This window comes from Hyperolius riggenbachi, chromosome 4 (assembly GCF_040937935.1).
Source record: "Hyperolius riggenbachi isolate aHypRig1 chromosome 4, aHypRig1.pri, whole genome shotgun sequence".
Classification (NCBI taxonomy): Eukaryota; Metazoa; Chordata; class Amphibia; order Anura; family Hyperoliidae; genus Hyperolius; species Hyperolius riggenbachi.
Genome location: NC_090649.1, coordinates 163,563,817 through 163,587,048, shown reverse-complemented (window position 1 = coordinate 163,587,048; position 23,232 = coordinate 163,563,817). Strand labels below are relative to the sequence as shown.

The window sequence follows — 23,232 nt, the reverse complement described above, 5'->3', positions numbered from 1 at the left end:
ATTAGAGTCAGACCAGGTATTTCCTTTTCATGCAGTAACTTCACAAAAAATGGGGTCTTAGTTTCTATGTCTGCACTAGCTGACTGACTAACCTCAAGAAGACAGACAGACTGTGTAAGGACCACGGTGGTGGGATTCAGTATTCCTTTGCTCCAAAATTAAGTAAGCAGTTTGTAATAATGTTAACCCCAATAATGTGTAGAGCCAAACTTGAAGGATTGCTTACAATAAAGTTCCACTTAAAATTTCTATACAATACATAATATATTAAAGTATGCAACACTCCCAACTCTTATAACAGGGGCCAATAAATATGGGCAATGTTTATTTAACCTCAGGTTAATACACTCAAGTTTTTATCACATTTCATATGGGTCAGATTGTGGATATGTTAATTGCTTGTGTAGCTAGTTCATTGCTCTCTGCTTTTGGTTTGGATAGGTTATGTATATTCGCCAGCTTCACGGAAGTCAAGGTTTCTTTAAATTGTGATCTGTATGCATTTGCCCAGGCTCTCGATTCCTCATATATTAGTTATTGACCTGAATGGACTACCATTTATCTACAATGCCAGCTAAAAATTGTTTGCAAAATGTCAGAGCATCAGTCATTTTTATTTAAAAGTCACAGAAACATGCAACACAGTAAGCCGTGCAAAATAAAAAGCTGTTCAAGCAGGGGTGCAACAACCCCCCCCCCCCCCAGCAAAAGTTTTGATGGGCTCCCCTCCAATATACACACGGTTTCCCTTGCCTACTCTTGGTGTCCCTCACAGCCTGGGGGTCCATACTGCAATGCTCATAAAACAAGTGTGCCCATAAAAAGCATAACACCCAAAACAAGTGTCGTCACAAAAACACATGATCTGAAGGATGGCCTCTTTTATTGGAGAAAGGGAAGGTTAGTAGTTGGACCCTCCCCCTCACAGCACTGGGCACCTTCTGTGATGCAGGGGCTGCTTCCCTGTAGTTATATTCCTGTATTCGAGTCACAAGTGCAAACATCAAAAAATGCCATATTTAAGAAGTCTGACTTCATTCCCACAGAAATGCTATGCTGCAACTTTATCCCAAAAGCCCATATAAATAATTAAGTCCAAATGTTTCCCAACTAATGCGCACATCTCATCAGGCCATAAGTTCTGGGTGTATTGCTAACAAAGCCACCTGGATAACTAAATATTAACTGTTCACTTAAAGTTATTGCTAAAAAAAAAAAAAAAAAAAAGTAGGTATCTTAGTTTATATACACTCACCTAAAGGATTATTAGGAACACCTGTTCAATTTCTCGTTAATGCAATTATTTAATCAACCAATCACATGGTAGTTGCTTCAATGCATTTAGGTATGTAGTCCTGGTCAAGACAATCTCCTGAACTCCAAACTGAATGTCAGAATGGGAAAGAAACGTGATTTAAGCAATTTTGAGCGTGACATGGTTGTTGGTGCCAGATGGGCCGGTCTGAGTATTTCACAATCTGCTCAGTTACTGGGATTTATACGCACAACCATTTCTAGGGTTTACAAAGAATGGTGTGAAAAGGAAAAAACATCCGGTATGTGGCAGTCCTGTGGGCGAAAATGCCTGGTTGATGCTAGAGGTCAGAGGAGAATGGGCCAACTGATTCAAGCTGATAGAAGAGCAACGTTGACAAATAACCACCTCGTTACAAACGAGGTATGCAGCAAAGAATTTGTGAAGCCACAACATGCACAACCTTGGGGCAGATGGGCTACAACAGCAGAAGACCCCACCGGGTTCCACTCATCTCCACTACAAATAGGAAAAAGAGGCTACAATTTGCACAGGCTCATCAAAATTGGACAGTTGAAGACTGGAAAAATGTTGCCTTGTCTGATGAGTCTCGATAGAGTCAGAATTTGGTGTAAACAGAATGAGAACATGGATTCATCATGCCTTGTTACCACTGTGCAGGCTGGTGGTGGTGGTGTAATGGTGTGGGGGATGTTTTCTTGGCACACTTTAGGCCCCTTAGTGCCAATTGGGCATCGTTTAAATGCCACGGGCTACCTGAGCATTGTTTCTGATCATGTCCATCCCTTCATGACCACCATGTACCCATCCTCTGATGGCTACTTCTAGCAGGATAATGCACCAAGTCACAAAGCTTGAATCATTTCAAATTGTTTTCTTAAACATGACAATGAGTTCACTGTAGTAAAATGGCCCCCACAGTCACCAGATCTCAACCTAATAGAGCATCTTTGGGATGTGATAAATCGGGAGCTTCGTGCCCTGAATGTCCATACCACAAATCTCCATCAACTGCAAGATGCTATCCTATCAATATCAGCCAACATTTTTAAGAAATTCTTTCAGAACCTTGTTGAATCAATGCCATGTAGAATTAAGGCAGTTCTGAAGGCGAAAGGGGGTCAAACACTGTATTAGTATGGTGTTCCTAATAATCTTTTAGGTGAGTGTATGTGTCTATATACCCTTTTTTTTACCTAAAAATGTTATTTTCACCATCTTTTTTAGTAAAGGAGAATGCTGTAAAAGGATGTGCTTGGTGCGCAAGAAATAACACTTTTAAAAGCTTTTACAGGGAACAAAAAAAAATTATGGGGCCATATAAAGCATATTGCTAAATAATCAGAAAAAATAAATGTGAACTTAAAAAAAAAAAAAAGTATCCAGATTATTTATTGTTAATAGCGAATATACATGTATATATCTTCTGGCAATGACTAGGGCACTGTGCATTTCCAAACACAGAAATTATAATCTAAAACAAAAAGAAAATAAATGTTTCGAAAATGATTCCAACTACACTAAATGTGCGTGCATGTATAAAATACTATATAAAACTACTGAGAACTATATTAAACAATTTAATGCTGCAAAAACAATACATCTGGTAATTTAATAACACAAATAAATTAAAAACAAAAAAAAAACAGGGAACAGATTAATTGAAAAGTGGGTTGCCATAAAAAGACCCACCACTATGGCAAAGGTTAAGTCACTTAGTCAAGTTGAAAGATCTTCAAAGCCTTCTCAGATCCAGATAGGCCCATATGTTACAAAAATTCTGTGAAAGAGTCATTACGTTCCAATCTGCTTCTCATGTAGGGACTTACAGAACACACAGATGCTTGGCTCGCTCCCTTCTCCGTGCCTCCCAACAGATAATGAAGGTTCTCCAGTACCTTCCCTATGTGACAGACCCAGAGCCCTGTCTTTATTCAATCCACACCTAACCAGGATGTCAAATAAATAAAACTACACAGACAAAGTTAGGAAAAAATTCTCAGGCCATCCATAAAAGCTTATTTACTTACTGCCCAATACGTGTTAATTTGCTAATTTCTTCACAGGTAATCAATTAAAATGTAAAATATTGGATAAAATTAGTTGCACTAAATTTAACAGCTGCTCCATAAGCATAATTAATTTCACAAGAGCCATATGTATTCTCCACACAGGCAGAGTTGAAACAGAAAAAGCAGATTTGAAAATAAGTTTGAGAAAATCTGCATTTAATTAGCAGGTGGGCACTACAACTGCATAATGTTTTATACATTTTTATTTATGAAGTGACAGAAGATCTAAAGGCTTTTTAAAATGGCGTTTATTGTTTGAATGGGTACTGTTTTGCTGCATGCTAAAGTGATTTAAATCCTCATAGCTGCTCTTTGAAAAAAATCATAAATGATGAAGGAAAACATGTGGAAAATTGTAAAACTAGAAAGAAATTGCGACAAAAAGCAGATACACATACCATAACCGAGAGGAAACTACACTTAATTAAATGTATACTACATCTGGACTATCAGCCCCATAAAATGCGAAACTATTAATTTTCATTGTTAGAAAGGAAATGAGGTCAGTGTCATTTGGTACTTCCCAATATTTATTAAACTTTAGCATGAAGACAGATCAGTCCCACAAAAATCATTCATTACAAGATGATGGTGTATAAATATTATCACAGGTTGTGTTACAGTAGAAGACCATTCATATAAGCAGCATTAATGATCGACGGAAAGTGTGAAGAACAAGCTGTGTGCTTAAGTTCAACTGCACATCTTGAAGGTTGCTGATCGACTTTAAGCCTTTAAATCAGGGATGGGTAAACCTCTGGCAATCCGGCTGCTGCTGAACTACATTTCCCATGATGCTTCGAGCAGCTAACAAATCACAGAGAAAAAAGCTTGCTCTCTGAGCCAACATTAGCTGAAATCCTCGGGAGATGCAATTCAATAACAGCTGTAAGGCCAGAGGTGGCTCATTTCTGCTTCATCTTTTCAAGAAAGTAGAACACTTGTCAGTACTCAGTCAGTACTCAAACCAACTTAGTGAAACATCTTAGGGCTCCTCACAGAGTCTGAACATACAAGAATGTAAGTAAATATTTGGAAAGAAAATGGCAAGAGATATGAGTTTGTTGCCTCTTCCTCTGGGGAAAAAAAATATATATATAGGTTAGAGGAGGGAACTGTCATTTGTAAACATTTTTCCTTTCCTAGTGCCTTGGCTGTAGTGTTTATCCTATGGATTCACTGATGTGGAACTCACATGCAAGCTCAACAAATATGAATAACTTTTGGTCTTTACTACCCCCAGTGCTAGCTGTAGTATTGTACTTAATAAAAACATTACAATGTGGTGAAGCAAAGACTTTCATTGGTGCACTCATACATTACACTACTAATGCCCTTCTTGTGGTTGAATGGGTTCTTTTCAGATCAGTGTCTTCTCCTCACAACCCATCAGATTTGTGGTAGATTTGAGTCTTACCAAATTGCATTTAAATGTGACAGGGATATTAACCACTTGACCACTACAGGTGACTGTTCACAAACTACAAGCCCTTATTTGCAAAAATAACAGTAATATACGCTCATGACATACATATTTAAAAAAAAAGTTGAGTCCTTAAGTTAACTATTCATATATATTTTTTATGTCACTTTTGTTTTGTTTTTTTACAAGTGCTTTATTTTGTTAACTATGGGAGGTGGTGTCTTTTTACTTTTTGGCCACTAGATGTCCCCCCAATGTACTCCTGTGTATTTATTTATCATTTATTGTATTTATAAAGCGCCAACATATTACGCAGCGCTGGACATTAGTTAAGGTTACAGACAATATTTAGGGGTTACAATACAGAAATATATGACAATTCAGGAATACAAGAAAAACCAGATCACGCAGTGGAGTAGGAGTACAAGGTAATGCTTAGACAGTCACTGGATGGGAGCATGGGGATTAGGCAAGTTGAGTACTGTGAAAGTACACAAAAAGGGCTGTGCGTTTTTACTTTCAATTTGTCAATGACCATTAGCATCTCACTGATGCCGGTGATTATTGAGTACAGGCAATTTGATTGGCTTTGGAAACAAATGTTCCCATTCACTGAGCAATGTACTAACAGGCAGCGATGAGATGCGCAAGGGAGCATGCACAGTTAGCAATCTCCCATCAGAGGATATCATAATTATTGGGTGTGCTGTCTATGGCTGACTGGGATAACTGAAGGAGTATAAAATCATATGATGCAGATCATAACACACTAAAGTTTCTATAAAGCACAAGTGAAGGCCACAATTCACTAAGCTTATCTCCTATCTTTAATAACAATTCTAAGCTGTTTTACTGTTATCACCATGGTGATAAATCACTAAGCAATTTACCTCAGGCAAGCCTTAAAATAATAAGAAAAAAATTGTAAAAAAAGAAAAAAATAAGGATTCTGTTCTTTAGTAAGGAGTTATTCCTAGAGTTAACGATTGAATCCTTAAATTAATGGCCGATTCCTAAACTTAAAGACAGGATGTTAACCTTCTTGCCGGTTATCCCGAGCTCAGCTCGGGGTAACCTGCGCAGAAGGATTTCTCCGCCCCCGCTGGGCCGATTTTCACAATTTTTTTTTACTGCACGCAGCTAGCACTTTGCTAGCTGCGTGCATATCCCGATCGCCGCCGCTCGCCTCCGATTCACCGCACTTCCCCCCCCTCCAGACCCCTTGCTCAGCCTGGCCAATCAGTGCCAGGCAGCGCTTAGGGGTGGATCGGGATTCCCTCTGACGTCCATGACGTCGGTGACGGCATCCCGCCCCGTCGCCATGGCGACGGGGGAAGCCCTGCAGGAAATCCCATTCTGAACGGGATTTCCTGCTTGCAAAGATCGCCGGCGGCGATCGAACTAGGCAGGGGGATGCCGCTTGTCAGCGGCTATCATGTAGCGAGCCCTGGGATCGCTACATGATAAAAAAAAAATAAAAAAAATTAAAAAGCGCTGCGCTGCCCCTTGCCGTCAGAATTGGAACAGCAAGGGGGTTAATTCACACAGAGGAATGCAAGTGATAACAACTGCAAAGTGTGAGAGGAAATATCACCTGGCCTCAGCTATCCATAAGTGAAGTGTTACTAGAGACTATTATGTAAAGTGAAGGATTCTAAGCTATCTGCTTTATTATTTAGTATTTTATGCAGAAGGGAACCCTATAAAAAGACAAATACACACAGCATGCACACAGAGATGGAGGATGAGAGAGACATCAAGCATATGTATACACAGAGACACAGTCATGTGCTTTCTCTCTCCTTCCCTGAATACCATACACAAGCTGCAGGCTGGCTATAATCTCACTGGCAGAGGAGGCAGCAGGAGGGGTGGAGCTACATCCAGCCTGCATGTGCTCCTCTCTATCTACTGCATGTGAGAATAACTACAGAGGTGTTAACTTAAAGTGTACCCGAGATGGATATTTATGTGCCAAATGGGACATAGAGGCAAGTTAACTCCCTAATGCCATGCCTCTGTCTCCTCCACGCCACTCTTTGTGTCCCCTGTGTTCCGCTGCACCCTCTGAATCTACCAACAAGAAGCAACGGTAATTAATGCCAACTGATCCGGCTTGTCCCCTGGATAATGTAGTATTTTTTATTTTAAGTTTTTTACCCGGATTAGGTTAAACGTTAAGGACTGGAGTGATAAGATAACACTCTCACTGTGAAAACATATCTCTACATGTTAATAAAGCAAGCTTTTTTAGTGAATTAACACTTAAAATACAGATTGATGTGTGATGATAAGTTTTCATGTGCCTTATCATTTGAATGATCTTAAAGGACTTCCGAGGCCAAAAGGAAGAAAATTACACTATACCTTTTTATTAGCAGAATCCACGGAGGACGTCGTGCACGTCCCCCGATCCATTCCGCCATCAATGCAGGCCTTTCCGTTCCCCCAGGGCATGGCCCGACCCCACCGAACGGGTCGCATCGATTCCACCTCTAAGATGGCCGCCGCCTTGATCCGCGGCTGCGCAGTACGCTTTGCCGCGAGTGCAACTGCGCAGTGATGTGAGCACGCCCAACGTACACTTGGGGAGCATGCCGGGACCCACTACGCGGTGGGAGGCGGGCTAAAGGCTGCGCAGTCGCACTCGCTGCAAAGCGTACTGCGCAGCCGCGGATCAAGGCGGGGGCCATCTTAGAGGTGGAATCGATGCGACCCGTTTGGTGGGGTCAGGCCATGCCCTGGGGAATGGAAAGGCCTGCATTGACGGCGGAACGGAGCGGGGGACGTGCAGGACGTCCTCCGTGGATTCTGCTAATAAAAAGATATAGTGTAATTTTCTTCATTTTGGCCTTGGAAGTCCTTTAATGAATGGCGGCCATTGTTTCAAACTCTGGATCTTAAAAAAGGGTCTGCATCCCTGGTTGATAATTCAAAATAAATCATTTAGAGGTCCACATGTTCTCCAAGTAGATCTATTTAAAGCCAATCTTCCAGAAGCTCCAAAAATGCCTTGTTAGTTTTGTAGCAGCAGGCCAAAATGACACCTTTTTCAACTAAAAAATCTTGACCATAAGCAGCTGAGCCAAAAGGTAAAAAAATAAATAAAAATGTGGGTGGAGCTGCTGCGTAGCTTATTTCACTATCAGCAGTTCAGATAGGCAGGGGCACAGAGAAGACTGTAATCTAGGCCCATGCACACGGCATACATTTGTCTGTAGTTGTGAGGCAACGACAGACAAGAGACAACAGCATATTTATGGCAGCGACAATTCAAATTCTTGACAGCTGTACACGTGTAACAACAGAAAGAGTGAAGACATAACGGAAGCTGTCTGCCACTGACTACATATAGTAGTAGTACTATGGTAGCGACTCTGCTGTCTGTAGAAGACTTTCGTACACACGACAGGACAACAACAAACTAAGCGACGGATTATGAGACAAAAGTCACAAGAGAATCACCAGATGAATCGCTCAAACATGGCTGTGTCTGCAAACAGTCTGCTGACAGTCTGTCTTTTGCAGCATACACACGAACAAACTGTTGCTCATCACGCGTCTGTACAGACATTTGTATGCCATGAGTATGGGCCCTAACCTCCTTAGTGGTATGCCCGACACTGTGTTGGGCATACCGCTTGCTGGCCCCAGGGGTCCCCCAGTATAAATTCAACAGATCCCATACCTGTAAAAGCTTTAGCTAGCACTAGGCTAGCTAGTACAGGTTGCCGGACCCCCCAATCCCCCCGCTAATACATTACCCAGCCTGGATCCAGCGATCATGCAGCCTCCCCGCACAGGACCGGTCTCTCTGTGGGGAGGATCGGGGTTGCGGCAACGTCATGACATCATGTGCGATCCTCCCCATAGTGAAGACCGGAGCTGTTCGGAGAGGCGGCGCTGATCGCTGGATCCAGGCTGGGTAATGTATTAGTGTGTGTGTGTGTGGGGGGGGGGGGGGATCAGCAGCGATCAGAGGGGTGCCGGCAACCTGTACTAGCTAGCCTAGTGCTAGCTAAAGCTTTTACAGGCATGGAATCTGTTAAATTTATACTGGGGAACTCTAGGCTGCAAAACCTCCTGAACAGTGTAACGCTCAGGAGGTTAAGAATACTGAATGTAATGACTGATAGGATTCTTGACCTGATAGTTTCACAGGAAACAGCAGTCAAGTTTCATCAAGCAGCAAACTGCTCCTACAGACTGCGATAACTGTAGCAAGACATCAATATCAGTTTACCAGGAATTCCTATTCAGTCATAAGAAACTATTTAAAGAGGAACTGTAACATAAAAATATCCCCTGGGGGGTACTCACCTCGGGTGGGGGAAGCCTCCGGATCCTAATGAGGCTTCCCACGCCGTCCTCCATCCGTCAGGGGTCTCGCTGCAGCCCTCCGTGGAGTCCGGGCAGCGGTGACGTCATTATTTACCTTCCTGGCTCCTGCGCAGGCGCTCTGACGGCTTTCCATTCCGAACTACACGGAAATACCCGATCGCCGTCGGGTCCGCTCTACTGCGCAGGCGCAAGTCTCCTGCGCCTGCGCAGTAGAGCGGACCCGAATGAGATCGGGTATTTCCGTGTAGTTCGGAATGGAAAGCCGCCACAGCGCCCCCGCTGGAGCCAGCAAAGGTAAATATTGAAATGACAGTCGGCACAGTCGCCGGCTGTTCGGAGGGCTGCGGAGAGACCCCCGTGGGACAGAGGACGGCGTGGGAAGCCTCATTAGGATCCGGAGGCTTCCCCCACCCGAGGTGAGTACCCCCCAGGGGATGTTTTTAATGTTACAGAGTCTCTTTAAGGCAATTCAGTAACAGTTGGACAATCCCTGTTATTTAACAAGAGTAGAAGAATAACAGGAAAAGGTTTTAAATGCCACAATTCTTTTTTGCCTATATCAATAATTGTATGTACCGGAACTCTGCCTCTAAGTTAACTTTTGAACTCTGGTTTTACAATATCTCCTCATCACCCCCGAGTCTGGAGTATTTGATGTTTAGGCAAACAAATGGTCTAATCTATTTGTCATAAATAAGCTAGTATTCTTTTGAGACCTTCCTGGTGTTGTAATTAAGGCATCTGAATGACATTATTTATGTCCGTAAAACAGAGTATCTCCTTTTGATATCCCATGAAGTGGGGATTATGGAGCCCTTAGCAAAACTTTCATTGGGCCATACGATGTAGGAATCTTTGAACAATGCCACATCCCCCCACCCTATGGATAAGAGTTAATTGGGCAATTTAAATTCTCATGCGATCTACACTGCATATAGTCCATGGGACCTTACACAAAATTATAAGGTGGAGGAACACAAGAAAGGTAATGGTGGATACATCAAATACTACCTAGGCCTCCTCTGCACTAAAGCCCCATAGCAACTGCTATGGCTATTGCTACGCCCTTTGGTCCCATGTATATTAGCTGCTCGTTCTAACATCTTGACGGCATACAGGAATTTAGTTTAAAGAATGCTTATTAACCAAAAGTTTACTCTGTCTTCTTAGTTACCTAATAAATGGTATTATCCTGATTCATAACTTCTTGCTTTCACTGATGGCTAACACGGTACAATACTCTACTGCTATTATACATTTACGTAGTTATGTAGGCTGACAAAAGACGTGTCCATTAAGTTCAGCCTCACAAACTATCTCCCTATAGGGCGCAGGTGTGGAATTGCAGTCCTTGCGGGCCAGATCCATGCCAGTGTTTAGGATAGAAGAAGTGTGAAGAGGAGGCACTCCTTCCTAGGAACAGATGTGATGTGCCTTGGCTGTCCGTGTACCAAACGGATAAGTAACAATAGGAGAATGAAGCCGGCACCATCAATAAAGTGTTATGCTCTTTTATTGAATTTTCTTCATAGTAATCCGTCACAAAGTATGCGACGTTTCGGGGGGATCCCCCTTTCTCAAGCGAGTGACAGAATGTGTATTAACAAACATAGTATACAATTTAAACATGGCCACCATATAATCAACCAATCATTGGTCCAAATTCTTGGACCAATCACAAAAGCAAAGAAACTGTGCGGACCTGACAGAAAACTAAAAGATAGGAAGGGAGCCAATAGAGCCATAGAAGCACTCACCCACATGTCAGAACCTCGGAAGACCGAGCCACGCCGCACCCATGTACGGAAGACGCCATCTGTGGCCAAGATCCGCCCCCAGGAGGCGGACGGAGCTCCCACATTGGTGCGCGACCGGGGGAACACCACGTGACCAGCTCAGAAAGAGCTGGACACAAGCGAGGCCTGAAGTGGAACGCGGAAGTGACGCGACACATGCAAAGACGCATGCACGCATCACTCTCCAGCGTCCACATGACCTCGCGGGTGCCGCCCCCGCCGCATCACGATAGCAACAACCGTCACGGTGCCGCGTGGACGCGGAAACCTTAGTAATGGCAACATGGGACAGCAGGGCAGTACAAAGGAAAGCTAATCAAAGAATAAAAAATAAAAATAGAGACAAGATTGAATATTGCTTATAAACAGGATATATGTCAATGTATACGTACAGTCTCAGAGAGTAAATCATTCCAAATATATAAGGTCATAGTAACTAGGACCTGCAGATCAAATTAGGACATGATAACTAGGACAAAAAATAAATGTAAAAAGCTAGAAATTAATAACATAATAAACCAGAATAAGCTAATTATAATAGAGGTGATAATTCAAATTCCCTATTAAGGCCCCGAGGGTCAAGACAATCTAATGTCCTGATCCAATACGCTTCCCTATAGAGTAGTTATTTTATCCTACTGCCACCTCTTTTCATGGGTGGAATTGCTTCAATAATTTGGCATCTAAGTTGATTGACATTATGTCCAAACTTTACAAAATGTGATGGGACAGCTTGTTCTACAAGTTTATTCCTTATAGCTGATTTGTGGGCTGATAATCTTACTTTAAATTTAGATGTGGTCTGTCCTACATAAATAAGGCCGCAAGGGCACTTAAGTAGGTATACCACATATTGAGTATCACATTGTTTCCCTGTGTATGGATGTACTACATAAGGAGATCTGATGATGGAGTGGCAATGCACGCAGTTGAGACAGGGGAATGTCCCCCTACGAGTGCGACACTCTGGTGGTCTAACCAAAGTCCTCATCTCAGCGTGTACTAATCTATCCCGCAGAGTGGGAGCTCGTTTGTACGAGAATAATGGTGGATTTTGAAATTCATTGATGGAGGGGAAAGAGCGAGACAATATACCCCAATGTCTTTTAACAATTCTATTAATGGAGTCACTCCATATATTAAATTTAGAAACAAAAGGTAATCGATTGCCTACGCTCCTTCTCCCCCTATGTCGTGCAGGTGTCTCTCTCGCCTCCCTGCGCGCATTGGCCACCACATCATCAGGATATTGACGTGCCAAGAATTTCTTTGTCATTTAATCTAGTCGGGACTCAAGTTGACCTTCATCACCCACTATACGGCCTATCCGCATGAATTGACTTTTTGGTATAGCACATCTAGTGCTTCTGGGATGGAAACTATCAAAAGAGAGAATGGAATTGCGGTCTGTGGGTTTTACATACAAATCTGTATATAGTCTTCCATTGTCAATTTTGACCAGAGTGTCTAAAAAATTTACACTATCAACATCACAGTGTATAGTAAGGCGAATAGCTTCACATTGTTGATGTAACCGTGAGGTCAGCTCCTCCAGGGCTGAACGGGGCCCCGCCCACACGCAAAATATATCATCAATGTATCTTAGCCAAATCTTGGCATACTTTTTAAAATTTGGGTTGTTGTAAACGAAACTTTCTTCATAAACATCCATGTATATATTTGCGTAGGACGGGGCCACGCTCGACCCCATAGCTGTGCCACGGACCTGTAAATAGAAACGATCATTAAATATGAAATAATTAAATTTCAAAACAATATATAGCAAGTCAATCAAAAATTGTATCTGAGGATCAGAGAAGTCTGACGCTATAAATAACATATGGCGGACAGCCTCCACACCTCCATCATGAGGGATGGAGGTGTAGAGGCTCTCAACGTCCATAGTAACCAACAAACTCCCCTCAGGAATATTCTGAAGAGAGGCAATAATTTCCAGGAACATGGTAGTTCCTTTAATCCACCTTCTTGCCAAATTCTTTTTATCTAGAATATATTCCTCCTCTTCCATTTATTTCCCTGCCTAGCTGCCTATCTGAAACACAATCCCCTGCTCACTTGTGTTTACAAGCAAGGCTGAGGTGACTCAACGATTGGAGAAGAAAAAAATAAAGGGCAGAAATTACATCAGGATTAAGCCTAAACTGTGGGCAAAAGATATGGTTCCAAAAAGGAACAGAATTCTCTTCATTTACTATATAACATTCACTGAAATCAAAACGTGGACAGTACAATACATGTGCTATGTAAGTAGATCAAGTATTCATCTACTTATATGTGCGTTTTTTCCCTGGCATAGTATGGCTAATCCTACTACTTTAAAGTTAAGAAAAAGGCTTCACATCGAGTGATAAATTGTGTCTGCTTTTGCTACCTTATTTACCTATTCCAATTAGCAGTTTGTCACTACCTCTAGCCATGGAATATTGATCATAACATTAGTAGACTGGTATAGTTCTTTATATAACCTAGTACAACTCTCTTTGAGAGAGAAATAAAACTATTACCCAAATCATTGTGCAGTCAAGGTATTTGTATCTGCTGGACAGTCATAGTTTTTGTTTCATTTGCAAATCGATACTGTATAAATGACAGAATGAGGACAAACATTTCAGGGGAACAATCAATCATGTACATACAATCACAAAATAAAAAGCTAGGGAAAAGACTAGATTAGAAGCTCCTTTGATGGACAGTTAGTGACAAGTCATATATATACTGTACAGCGCTGCGTAGTATGTTGGTGCTATATAAATACTTAATAATAATAACAGACTTAAAAGAGTACTGTATGGACCCTTAGGGAAAAGAATTTAACTTACCTGGGGCTTCTAATGGTGCCCCACAGACGTTCTGTGCCTGCGCAGCCATTTGCTGATGCTCCGGTCCCTGCCGGTTACTTCCGGAATTTGCGACTTTAAAGTCTTGACAGCTGTGCATGTTCAGTTAATGGTCCTCACTAAGCTAGCAGAAACACACCGCAAATATACAATAAATGTATGCCTAACCCCAGTGCTATACTTTCTGGGAGTTTTACTTCTTTTCTGCTTGTACATGTGACACAGCAGAGCAAGAAGGACCATCCTTTTTCACTCTTCATGGACTAAATACAGCATAGTGCTTTTACGGCAATGCTGACCCAATGTTGCCTTAAAAAAATGCCTTTGTCACAGAATTTCTGAAGCCAACATTTGTAAACATTCCTGTTCATATAGGTATTTTTGAATTATTGAGGCATTAGTACACTAACACTGAGCAGCATTCCATCTTCATCTACCACAGTAATGTGAAAAATACAAATGCATGGAACAGCTAAGCCGTTTCTGGTCCCATATGCCTCTGACTGGGAAGCACGCATATAAGTATTGGAATCTGAGCTACTGTTGCTAGCCACACTCCCTCTGCATGTCAACAGATCAGATTCCATGGTGTCTCAGTAGCTTTCCCCATCCTGAATTATGCCGTCAATCAACATGTTTGGGTAAAGGGGTTGGCCACAGATACAAAATCTGCACACATGACTAACAACAGTCAACTAACATCACATAACTTAGCTATATTAGTTAGTAATATTCTCCATTTTTTCATCGTAGTAGTTTCACAGGAAAACACAAAACCTTTAGGGATGGTTCATATTTTGACATCTGTGGAAAAACATATGTTCAAAAATCCCAGAAAGCTTGTCAAAACTACGTTTATGAAAGGGAAAAAGGTCTAAATTGGATAAAGCATAAAACACACTGAATTCAAGTAAAACATTATCCATCTAAAATATAACTAAACATGGCAGTCAAACCTATCCAATGAAATAAAAACAGCTCAGTCGTAATCTGTGGGAAACCCTATATAGGATAAACACACTGAAGCTGTTACCACCCTGAAGTAAGACAGAAGATAAATTTAGTAAATGCCTCAATTCAGAAAGGCATATGACCATAGAGATGCAATATATAATTGGGTTTGCTGTCTAACCCAGAGCAAGTTAGGTCAATGTTATCAGCAACTTATTAAGACAAAAGTATTTGCTCCACTACCACTTAGTATTAAACTCTGAAATGACCAGTCTGAAAATGAAATATCAATGTCCCTTTATTAATATTAAAATTCTGTGTTTCAACAATTTTTATTCTCATACTTAGACATGAAACGAATGATTAGAACCACATTTTCATAAGGGGTAAAAAGGAAGGTAACGGTGACCTTCCTTTTATTAGACTGCAATTTGCTTCACCACTGTTTTCTTAAGCTGTACGAATGGTTTATGTACCTTAACAACACAGCACACATGGTTCTGATTATCTTTAACAGGACAAGGTACCCATTGAACAACTTTCACAGACTCGGTCCTAATGGGATATAATAATAAATCTGATATATGGAGATAAAATGGCTATACACCAATCACAGTGCATTGACAATAAATTATATGAAACCAGCACTCAAATAAGGCAAAGAAACTCTCAAAGAACTGTAAGAGGACTAAACACTGAGAAGGAGCCGGCTAAAGAGTCAAAACGTACAACGTCTTTTGCCAACTTGTATCCTTTAATATGAGCAGCTGTCAGCATTTTACATATAGATGCCTCTAACTAGTAAACTCTGGCAAATGTCAAAATTCCATTTGGCTTCTTTTAGCTTCCCCTTTTAATGCTTAATGACCAATTCCTCTGAGATGCCCTTAAAAGCCTAAATATTGTCCTTGGGAAGAAACTTTCTCTCACCAATCAATCAGAAGCGAGTTGGGGGCTTGTGTTGAAATGTCAAGCCCTGTTTAAGTTAGCAAATGAACACGGACAGGTAGCATATCGAGGCATTATTAAAAGAAAAAGGGCTGTGTGTACGATGAGGGGCTGAAATCAGGGAAAATATTTGCAACGCAGGGAGAAGTTAATATCCAACAAGGAGGAAAGAGTGATGAAAGAAAGCTGGATCGCACTGAAAACCAAAATACACTGACAGACACAATTATTTAACTAATTGCAAAAGAATACAGTCAAGCGGCTTCAAAAAGGAAAACTTTGCCTGGGTTACACAAGGCTCCGACCTCTACCTGAGTTAGTGCATTTAAAACACAAGCCAACCACAACTGATTAACTGTGCCACCCAAGGCCAACGTAGTAGAAGACTTTTTTTATGGATTTTTTTTTTACTTCCTCCCCATCACATGGCCCTAAGCTTAGTTAAATGAACCTCAAAATGGCTACAAACAGCTCAATGACTACACAGAGTCCTGCCAATTAGAAATAATTAGGGATTCATTTTGGTGGTAAGTCTTTTTAAGTGCATACATAATGATGCAATGATGCTTATTAGCGATCTTATACGAGCTATGCTCAAACAGCCTGAAATAATTATGCAACTATCACAAAGCCTTGCACATCTCTGTACTTCACCTTAATGTATTTTAAAATCCACTTCATTACCTCCAGTAATTAATCCTCCATTAATTGCAGGAAAAGCCCAGTTTACAGTGCTTCGTCTCTAATTATCATCTTATAAATAGTTATATTTCTAATTAATGTGTTCATTAAGCTGGATATCTCTCTCAAAGCCACGCTAAGAGCAAAGGTTCCGCTTGTTCTCTCAACAGTCTAACTAGCCATAAGGTTGGGCCATTTTGGTTGTATTTGCTTTTATTTTATTATATTCAACCTCCTAATTGGCATTTAAAACCTAATTTGGAAGAACTTCAAGAAGAGTATATAAGAAAAATAGGAAAATCTTTTTTCCCTCTACTGCAAAAAGCTTAGAGCTTTAAGAGTAAAACTTTTATGAATAAATTTGCTGGTTTCAGGCAGCTCTTCTGGCACAAATTAGCTCTCGCTGTTAGTGTATAGAGCAAAATGGTGATTGAATAAGGAATTATATGCAGCGCCGTGCTAGAGGGAAAACACAAGACGCAATCTGCAAATCTTCTACTAAAATAACTTAGATTGAAAAAAGAAACAGTTTATTACATTTTTTGAAGACCAAAGCAATCAACCAAGATTATCATGTCAATAGTTTAACAATAACACAAAAAAATAATGAAATGCAAGAATACCTATCATAATTCACTAAGCCCACGACACAGATAAGTAAGTTTATTTGTCAAAGGCGGTAATAAAGCACAACCAGATTCAATAAATCCTGGTAATAGGAACAGCTAATAGCTGGTAGCCATGTGTTACTGTTCATGATAGCAGTGCACAGCATTTATCTACATTCAAATATTATAAGCTCTGCTAAAAGCCCATTTAACCAATTTCTACTTCTTTTGACTCCACCCTTTTACCCCATTTTAAACTAAGATGGTTATATTCTACCCAATTCCCTATTATACTCCCTAGAACTCCTTTTAAATCCAAGGATGATGTCATGCTGGGCATCCCAACAGTTTCCATCGCCTAGTATAAGCAGCCCACTGCTTTACTGCAGCGGCCAACCCTTTCACTGCCCCTTCTGGGAGGGGGCATTACTACTTCCCATCACAGATACTCAACAGGATGATTTGACTGTTCTAACCACTGAAAAGCCCCAAAGTATATCAATCAGCAGCGGACATGACTACATGTAAGATGTGGCATGCTGATGTTGGTTTAGAGCATGGAATGTGATGGAGAGAGTTATGAAAAAAGATGCAGTGCTATTCAAGTTGAGGGGACCCACGGTTGCTTCCTGTTTGTGGAAATTTAGTGGTGACCACTAATTTGTAAGAAATGGGGAACGGCAGGAAACACTATTCACACTACCAACCGAATAGATTTAGTAAATTGCGCAAGCAGTAGCTCAAGCGAGCGTTGGCAAAGGCCACATACAAGGGTCCTGGTGTACAATTTTAACGTTAGGGTTTCCCGCTGGGTACTCCATTTCTTACATACTGGTGCATGCAACCAAAGTGCCACGAGCACGGAGCTGCCATTGGTCAATGAGGTTTGCCACTGGGTCCCCTCAATCAGACTCGCGCCAAGAGTACCACCAGGGCAACATGATATGAGTCAAAGAACCTTCAAGAATCATGGCTGTGCACTTGGCCAGTGGGGTCACATGACCCATTAAGTTGAGGAAAGATTCCCTGTGAATTTGAAGGGGGAGGGGGGGGGGAAACCGTACAGAAGTTTGATATTGAATGATATGAAATGTAAGAGCTACTTTGATTGAACAACACAAACTGTTTCAAACAAGGTGTACTGAGGTTGCTAATATGGGTGTGGATGGGAGACATATAGTTAGAGAGGTATGCTCTATTTACATACAGTCAGAGAACTGTTACTGAACAAAGCTTCAGTCAGATTTGGGACTGTAGACAAATTTATCACCTTTTCACTGGACCACTGGTGACCAAGCCAGTTTTAACATTTTACACGTGTCGAGAAAACACACATTACAGACTGATTGTTCATTAAACAACCCTATAAGCTATGTATTTACCGAAAGTAGGGAGCCAATAAAACTAAAATACTTTTTGAAATAATAACCGTGGCGCCCCAAATAAAAGTTAGTGCAGTGCTGCTGTGTGAGGACGAATCCTAGCATCCAAACAGTCAGTAATGTAGAATAAACTCAGCGCACATGCACTCTTCTCAATAGTCGATAGGAGATCCAGGTCAAGGCAAGACCATGGATGCCCATGGATTGTAGTGATTGGAGGAGGAGGGGGTGGTCAACAGTGTCAAATGCTGCGGAGAGATCAAGGAGGAGCAGGATGGAATAACTGCCTTTGGCCCTGGCAAGGGTAAGGTCGTTGACCACCTTGGTGAGGGCTGTTTCAGTTGAGTGTGCAGGTCGGAATCCAGACTGTAGGGGGTCAAGTAGGGTATTGGTGTTGATGTATTGGGTAATGCGTTGGTGGACTAGGCGTTCGAGGAGTTTAGAAGCATAGGGAATGTTTGCTGTGTCCCCCACATGGCTTGTGGCAAACTGCAAATGGGAGTTCTTATGCTTTTCTGTTAGCAATGGCTTTCTTCTTGCCCCTTGTAATGGATTGTGGAGATGCCGCCACGCGGTCTGGCAGCGGGGCGGCTGTCTCCGCGGTCAGACCGGCGGTTTCCACACAGCAGCATGTGTCTGGTTTGCCTGGGCCTTCTAGTGCACACAGATGGAGAGCTACGCACGCGCGCGCTGGGAGGCAGGACCTTTATGCCAGTAGGAGAGGGATCAGCTGATCAGGTCGATCAGCTGATCCCAGCGCAGTTGTTGATTGGCTGAGTGGCCCTGGGCGGCGCTGAGGAGCGCTGCAGTATATATAGATCTTGCTGGTCAGTCTCAGGCTGTCTGCCGTTGCGAATACTTACGTGTGAGCACTCAGACCTCAGTCAGATCCCACAGTGTGTTAGAATTAGGTGGACCTGGGAATTCACACTTAGCCAGATTACGCTTGTGTTATACTTTAGACCAGTTCCGGGGTGTTGAGACCAAGGACATCACACTCAAGCTTAGGATTACTGTGTCATTGCTGTGTTATACTTTTTTTTTTTTTTTAAAGATTCTTTATTTATCAACATTTTGTACAAAAAAATATTAAACAGTCATAACCCAGAGGAAGCAATGGGTATTTCTTAGTGCATATTTAACATCAAGACCTTAAAATACATGGGAGAAAATATTACCACCTTTATATCCCATTACTTTTATACCTGTTATCATCTTTATTTAATAAATTAACCTTTCTTCCCTAACAATACCTTCAATTTATTATATATTCAGTTTATATAATTCCTTTCTCCTCCCTCACTTGTTACTCTCCTCTCATCCCATCCCTTACAGTCACTTAGTCCCATTCCTCCACAGTCTCTTCATTCCCCACCTTCCATTCCCAGCATCCTTCACACAACCAGACATAAGGAGTAGAAGAAATAACACTCAGAAAAGAACAGAAAGAAAAAAAAAGAAAAGAAAAAGAAAAGAAAGGAAAAGGGGACACCGCAGCATCATCAGACCCCCTCACACCAGTCTCCGCTCCCCGTCTCCCCTCCCCCCCCCCCCCCCGGCGATCGACCCCGACCAGTTTTTTCCCCCTCATTACAGGGATTTTCCATACTATATAGGTTTTATTCATGTCTGTGCTCCATCCCCCCAGGAAAAAAGAATCCTCAACCACATATCAGCCTCCTGTAATTTTCACTGTCTTTAAACAGCTCCCATTTTTCCCATGTTGACCTATGTTGTTCTTCTTTCCCCATAATATATTTTGTTAATTCCTCTAGCATTTGTGTTTTATTTATTTCTCCTATCCACTCTGTTAGCGTAGGGGGTTGCTGTGTTTTCCAGTGTCTTCCGATCAGAATTCTCGTCGCGTTGACTAGGTAACTACATAAGGATTGTCTATATTTCTTAATGCCCCATTCATTATGGTGTAGGAGGAAGAAGGCTGGGTCCAGAGGGAGCTCACACCCCAATATTTCCCCCCCTATTCGTCTCACCCCTTCCCAAAATCCTCGCAGCATATCACAGCTCCAAAATATATGGAGATATGTGCCCCTTTCAGTCCGGCACCTCCAACACCTGGGATCCGAGTCTGAGTACATACCTCTCAATCTGTCCGGGGTGAGATGCCATCTTACTAGTAGTTTAAAACCTATTTCTTGCATCCTAGTTGATATTGACGTTCTATAAGAAAAAATTATAATTTTGTTCCATTGGGTATCTGTGAATTGTTGGTTTAGCTCATCTTGCCATTTCTTCCTATATGATTCACTGGCTTCCTTCTTGTTATTTAACAATCCATAGATCTTAGCTAAACACCTTCTGCCATCTCCTTCCATGCTACAGAGTTTTTCAAATTGTGTCAATTCTCTTGTAAATTCTTGTTTTCGTCCTTGTGACAGTAAAAAATGCTTAAATTGCATAAAGCTCCACCAATCTAGGTCTTCCCTCCCCCTCCGTTCTTTTAACTCTTCCAGACATCTCCATTCTCCTCTTACCATCAGGTCTCCTGCTTTAACCCCCCCTGACTCTCTCCATCTCGCATATTGCCCCTCACTTGAGCCCTGCATAAATTTATCATTATCCACTATCGGCATCAGTGGGGATGGCAGAGGGGACAGTTCGTATCTTTCCCTTAATCTATTAAAAGTTTTTAATGTGTGATTCACATATACTCCTGCCGGGTGTATAGTCCTGAAGGCATGTGTGGTCCATGGAGTTCCCTGTAAGGGGATCTCAACCGTATTCTGATCCAACTCCACCCAGAGTTTATGTTGACTATTTTTATGCCAGTCTACAATCCTAGCCACTATCGCGGCCATATAATACATTTTAGGGTCTGGCAAAGCGAGTCCTCCTTGGGCTTTTATCTGGGTCATCAATATATATTTTACTCTAGGGGGTTTGTCTTTCCATACAAACCTAGTAAATTATCTTTTTAAAGTCCTAAAAAAGGACTCCGGGACCGGGACTGGCAGTGTTTGAAATATGTAAAGCAGTCTTGGGAGTACATTCATTTTTAATATGTTAATTCTACCTAGCATGGAGAGTTTTAACTTCCTCCATGACAGAAGATCTTTTTTCACAGTCTCAAGAAGGCTGTGTTATACTTTAGACCAGATCCGGGGTGTTGAGACCAAGGACCTCACACTCAAGCTTAGGATTACTGTGTCATTGCTGAGTTATTATCTAGACTAGTTCCTGGGTGTCGAGACCAAGGACCTCACACCTCAGACTAGGACTCTGCTTTATTTCTGTTATGACTATTTGCTCTGTCGACCGCTCTATTGCTTTCTGATTCTGTACCTCTGCATATCTGCCTACCTGTTGCCAGACCATGCCTGTACCCGGTTACCGAATCAGCCTTCTGTCTCTGTACCTTATCTGCTCGTGTGTTGCCGACCTGGCCTGCCCGACCTTCCAGGCTGTCACTCACCTCTTGAGTGCTCAGTCTATCTGTACTAGCTGTGACACAATTCCAACAAGTGTCAGTTTCAACTAGGACTCCCGCTCCTCAGAGAGCCCGGCCTGTTAGCAGCCAGTGGCCTCTTCCCCTGGAGTCCCCTGGCTGCAGTACAGTCTATTATCTCATCTCCAAGTATCACTGGTTGCCAGGTTCTCACTGTTCCCTCTCTCAGGGAGATAGTCCCTGCACACCCCAGGGCCACCTGCCCCTCAGGTGGTTCTTGGCCAAGCTGCCTGTATCTCCCGCTTCACGGGAGATTGCCTACAGTTACACCAAACACTTACACTTCATTAGGTGTCCTGCGGTTAGTCATACTTGTATTATTGGTGATTCTGCAGATCATCCATAATCACGTATACATCTGTATTGTTGATGATTCTGCAGATCATCAATAATCAGATTCTCTCTGTGTGCTGACACCGATCGTTACACCCCTCTTCCATAAAGGCCAACTTGTGCAGTGCATGACTAATAGTTGTCCTATGGACAGATTCCCCCACCTGAGCTGTAGATCTCTGCAGCTCGTCTAGAGTCACCATGGGCCTCTTGACTGCATTTCTGATCAGTGCTCTCCTTGTTCGGCCTGCGAGTTTAGGTGGACGGCCATGTCTTGGTAGGTTTACAGTTGTGCCATACTCCTTCCATTTCTGAATGATCGCTTGAACAGTGCTCCGTGGGATGTTCAAGGCTTTGGAAATCTTTTTGTAGCCTAAGCCTGCTTTACATTTCTCAATAGCTTTATCCATGACCTGTCTGGTGTGTTCTTTGGACTTCATGGTGTCGTTGCTCCCAATATTCTCTTAGACAACCTCTGAGGCTGTCACAGAGCAGCTGTATTTGTACGGACATTAGATTACACACAGGTGCACTCTATTTAGTCATTAGCACTCATCAGGCAATGTCTATTGGCAACTGACTGCACTCAGACCAAAGGGGGCTGTATAATTATGCACACCCCACTTTGCAGTTATTTATTTGTAAAAAAAAAAATGTTTGGAATCATGTATGATTTTCGTTCCACTTCTCACGTCTACACCACTTTGTATTGGTCTCTCACATGGAATTCCAATAAAATTGATTCATGTTTGTGGCAGTAAAATGAAAATGTAGAATACTTTTGCAAACCACTGTGTATATGTGTGTAAGTAAATAAATGGAATATATATATATATATATATATATATATATATATATATATATATATATATATATATATATATATATATATATATATATATATATATATATATATATATATATATATATATATATATATATATTTTAAAAACACCTCACCTTCTACTAGCTACTGACTGAACTATGAGCTCCGCTGATAAAAAAAAACTAGCATTTTTGCCTGGTTACAGTAGAGTAAAAAAGATGAAGCCGGCGGCACCATCTATGTAGTTCTTCTGCTCTTTTATTTGTCAAAGCAT

General features: G+C 41.7%; 1 protein-coding gene across 1 annotated transcript in view; it reads right to left on the bottom strand.

Moving 5' to 3' along the window:
• RSRC1 (arginine and serine rich coiled-coil 1) overlaps positions 1-23,232 on the bottom strand; it is a 370,688-nt gene that overhangs the window by 311,473 nt on the left and 35,983 nt on the right. The window lies entirely within an intron of this gene.